Consider the following 5,302-nt stretch of genomic DNA (forward strand, 5'->3'; position numbering starts at 1 on the left):
TGGGTTAATGCCTAATGGCTGGATTAGCGTTGAGATTAAATTTTGCATTCACACTTATATTGGTTAAGTCGTGTTACCTTTCTTCTTTTCAGTTTTCTGTAAAATAAAACTATTGTTTCCGGCTTTGTCTGTCCGTGCGCACTTTAATCTGTCTGCATTTTTTTCTGTCCACACTTTTTCTGTCCGCACTCAGATCTTAAAAACTACAGAGGCTAGAGGGCTGCAAATTGGTATGTTGATCATCCACCCTCCAATCATCAAACATACCGAATTGCAGCCCTCTAGCCACAGTAGCTTTTATTTTATTTAAGGTTAAAGTTAGCCATAATCGAACCTCTGGAAACGATATAAGAAAGCCACAATCGGACCGTGGTTAAAGTTTCATGGGCCGCGGCTCGTGAAACCGACCCCACCGAAAGCTAGATCTATTTTCGGTGGCCTTGGTTATACGCTGTAGCGGCTGTACAGAAAACTGCATTGCGCCGAAGAAACCTCTGCGCATTTTTTTACTTGTTTTATATTGAAAAACAGAAAACTACTTGGTTTATCTCAAAGGGGCAAGCGCTATTACTAGAAAATGAAGCAGCAGTTTTCATCTAATACCCGGACGACAGAAACATAACATGCAGCCCGTCACTGAGACAGACATTAACTTACAAATAGCATCCGTTGTCTGGTCTGTCTGCTTAACATAGCCCTGTTCAAGAAGGAAGTCACTAACAGAGCGTCGAGGGAAGGCATTCTCATGTCTGCGGAAAAAGAGAAAATGAGATATCGCAGCCTGTAGATATAAACTTCTCTTCGACGTCTGACTCTGGAGAAGAGAGCGAGAGCGGGGAACTGACGTCACCCTATCACTGTCGACACAAAAGCTAAATTTGATAATGGGGCCGGTCGGTTCAGTAGAGAGTATTATCGAAAACAAACAAGTAAAAAATGCGCCGAAATTTCTTCGGCGCAATCGAGTTTTCTATACAGCCGCTACAGGGTATAATCAAGGCCACCGAAAACAGATCTATCTTTCGGTGGTTTCGGTATAATGCTGTACGAGCCGCGACCCATGAAACTTTAACCACGGCCCGGTGGTGGCCTATCCTACATCGTTGCCAGAAGCATGATTATGGCTAAATTTAACATTAAATAAAATAAAAACTTCGGAGGCTAGAGGACTGCAATTTGGTATGTTTGATGATTGGAGGGTGGATGATCAACATACCAATTTGCAGCCCTCTAGCCTCCGTAGTTTTTAAGATCTAAGGGCGGACAGAAAAAGTGCGGACTGACAGACAAAGCTGGCACATTAGTTTTCTTTTGCAGAAAACTAAAATCACTTTCACGGATATTAATAGTGAGTAGAAATTTATTTCTTTTTCATTCCTTTCCTGTCTATTTGCGAGTCTTACACGAAGATCCCTAGTTGTGCTTAGTAAAGGATTGCGGTCAGTTACCCAGCCGGAGGTGGTGCATCGCTTTAATTTTCTATTGGAACTTGTAGGGATTATTTCTTCGTTGTTTAATAACGAGACTCCACAGTTTGTGAGAACTTACTTACTTAGCTATTTTGACAGACATAGAGTTTGGGATACCACATCTACTCGTAAATTAGAAGGCAGAAGAATATCAAAGCAGTAATGTCAAATGCAGAAACACAAACGCTTCAGCAAAAGTAACAAACATTAACACAAGTCATTTCAAGCTGTGCTATAGTTCACCTTTAGTGATTAATTAAAGGTCAGTCAATATAAAGGGTTGAAATATTATTAAATTATATAGACGCTCCTTCAGCCGGTAGGCAGATTTCGGATCCAACTCTTAAGGGAATTTTCTTGTAAAGTAAAGAGCTAGAAAGGACAAACGGAGCAGGCAGATGCCGCACCTGTGACAACGCAACGCTGTGAGTGGTCCAACATTGATCGTCAAACAACTTGGTTTGGAAATTGCCGACCAACGAGCATATTTCACCATGAACGTGACGAAGGTGTCCTAAAGCATCACTGAATGATATGTCATCAAATTGTAACTGTTAACAATGGCTGTAGTTGTGGTAGTCAAAGGAAGCCCTAGAAAGGTTAAAGGTCAATGTCCTTTGGCAACGTCTTTTCCCAGCAACGTCGGTGGGCCAATGGAAAGCTTTGGTATGAGGATGCGCAGAAACCCTACCGCTACTTACGATTATTTATACTCGTGTGGCGTAACGCATACACCGGACATATGCGGGGGACTGTGCCATATCGCCACCGCGGATATGGTTATCATCGGATACTGTTGACGCGTGAACGGTGACATGAGGTTACTATCGACAGGATATCGATTTCACGTCGAGGGAACATCATCTCATCGACGTGCGTCAAAACAAGGCCATGGGGCACAATAAGAAATAAAATAGAAATATCACCATTTTATTTATTTGAGATGTAAACTTGATTGCATTGTGAAATATTATCTGTAATTCTGATATTTTAATCGGTTTCTTATCTATATTAACCATTTGACTCTATTTACATCATTCTATGTTTGTTAACCTGGATAAAACTGTTTTTTTAATTTTGGTTTTACAATAATTTTGTATCTTTTTTATGACTTACTCCAGCATACATACACGTTTTTTCTTTTATTTCTATTGCTAAAGGTGGAAACCACGCTTCTTTGCTCCTGATGAGGGCAGCACTGGGGACGTGACCGAGCCGTTTGAGCGGAAACAAGATATCGAAGTCATGAACAACGTGCGTCGACGGCCACTGAGACCAGGAATAAGGACTAGGGTAAGCATGGGAGATGGAAAATAATATTTCCGTTTACTTACCTCATTATCATATGACTGCAGTCACTAACTTGACATAATTTGGCAAGGATCATCTTTTATTCGGACAGCGTTCTCATCACTCACCGTCATCTTTCTCAAGGCCAAGAGAAAAAGAAGGTCTGCTCACTTCCCCCCCAAAATCCCCCATGTAGGCGGAGCTTTATCTACCTCCTTATTGCGTCAGTAGGCGAATTGCAGTAATGGGCAGTTACCTCTAAGACACGTCATCGCGTACGTAGTTACCTCAGGTGGGAGGCGCCTCCACCCAATTGAGTAGACTTTGTCTCTCTTGGACTTGATCTTCCTGATCCCAGGAGGCACTCACGAACAGTTTCAGTTTTCATTTACAACAAAACACTTTTGTTTTTGCTTGTCCCAGGGGTTTATGTTTTCCACTTGGTTCGTTTATCCATTGCGCGTTCTTTCGTCTGTCCGTCTGTCTGTTAGTACGGTTATGGCAAGATATACGTGAGCAATTTTACGAAAATCTGACCAGGGAGGGCACTGTGGCTGCCAAGGGACTAGAATTTTAAAGAGCTAGAGTCATTTTTATGGCAGGAAAAAGAGGCTTGTTGAGGACCAACTACTCAGCCTCGGAGGAGATTTCCTGTCATTCAAGTCATTAGTTGCCATTTTTATTGCTTTTTCCTATTTATTACTCTTTGAGAATAGACACGGTTCCATTGCTTTCTTGAAATATATTGAGTGTGGAATTACAAAGACAGAAATAGGATTAAAGCAAAGACGAAGATATATTCAATGATAATGTATTTTCTCCATGAAACCTTTGCTCCTGCATGCGAACATTATAACCCCCCAAAAAACGGGCAGGTTATTTGGGAGGGTTCATGGCTTTAGAGTCTAGCATCCTTCCTGGAAAATTTTCCCATAATTCGCAACACCCGTCGCCATTAATCTTCCACCGTTGACTTGGGTCTTTTCATCCCTTAAATATGTGAAAGCATGCACGAACACGGTGGGGTTCTGTGCATTTTGCATCGTGCATTAGCCAAAAATTCAGTAATGTTTTTCAAGTTCTCGCTGGAATGTTGACACTGTATTATATTTATTTATCAACATCAGGGCATTCTTTTATGAAAGGAGATAGCTTCTCAGAGAGAGAGAGAGAGAGAGAGAGAGAGAGAGAGAGAGAGAGAGAGAGAGAGAGGAGTAATGGTTTTAGCTACCATCGTGGTTACACTACACAGAAAACTGAATGTCCCTAAACATACTGGATATTGCAACCACTCTATTTCAGTACATTTGTATGTAGTTTATAATTATCAAGTACTTGCGACTCTTTCCTCATTTTCTTATGTTCCAATGCTAATGGAATATATATATATATATATATACAAAGAGCATATGAGCATATATATATATATATATACATATATATATACACACATATATATATATATATGTGTGTGTATCATATATATATGTGTGTGTATATATATATATATATATATATATATATATATATATATATATATATACATACATACATAATATGTGTGTGTATGATCCAGAGAAATCTAATAAAACGACAAATAATAACGCGACATCTATATGTGTTGTGAATTTAGGTTCTAAAATCGAGAAAAAAAGCCTCAGACAAGGCACAAAGATTAGTCAAAGCAGAAAAGCGATAAGAAACTCCATTATGATAATAATACTGAGATTTTGTTGTTGCTGGTGAAAAAACATTTTTTCAAACTGCTTATTTGTTACGTTGTTGACTTGGTATTCCATATGCTTCTTCTCTATCCTTTAATTAGTAAGTGACCCGAAATGAAGGATGGATAATAAAAATGTTGAAATAACACAGCCATTTCATAAGAAATCTTTTCAGTACCTATACAAGTTATTCTTAATTCCCAGGGTAAAATGAATTCGATATTGATGGGCATTTCTTATTTAATGTCTAAAAAATATAAAAATATTCATCTGGTCAGTTTCATAAATTATAAAGAATCAAGGCAAGTTTATCTTTTGTGTCGAACCAAAAAGGGTATGGGCTCGAATCCCGACCGGCGTAGGTGCATTTAGCATATATAATTCCATTTGGGTGTAATTTCTTTTAACCATTTTAAATATAATTCAGCATTCAATGATATTAGTGGTTTGATATATTCTGCAGAGAATTTGTATGAAATTTGTAAATAAAACTGGAAAATCAACTAAGCTATTCACTTTCCGACGAGCAAACTTCCTGGATGTGTTCTAACTCTACGAATGACAGCCAAGTTTCCACCCGATGGAGCTGGAATGACGTGCTAGCACGCCGGTAGTGCCGTCAGTGCGCCTCACGTGGTGCACTTTAGGCATTACTTAAGGTTCTTTGCAGCGTACCTACGGCTCCAAGCTGCAATCCCTTTCGTTCCTTTTACTGTACCTCCTTTCATATTCTCTTCCATCTTACTTTCCACCCTCTCCTAACGATTGATTCATAGTGCAACTGCGAGGTTTTCCTTCTGTTACACCTTTCAAACCTTT

Source organism: Macrobrachium rosenbergii, chromosome 55 (genome assembly GCF_040412425.1).
Source record: "Macrobrachium rosenbergii isolate ZJJX-2024 chromosome 55, ASM4041242v1, whole genome shotgun sequence".
NCBI classification, from domain to species: domain Eukaryota; kingdom Metazoa; phylum Arthropoda; class Malacostraca; order Decapoda; family Palaemonidae; genus Macrobrachium; species Macrobrachium rosenbergii.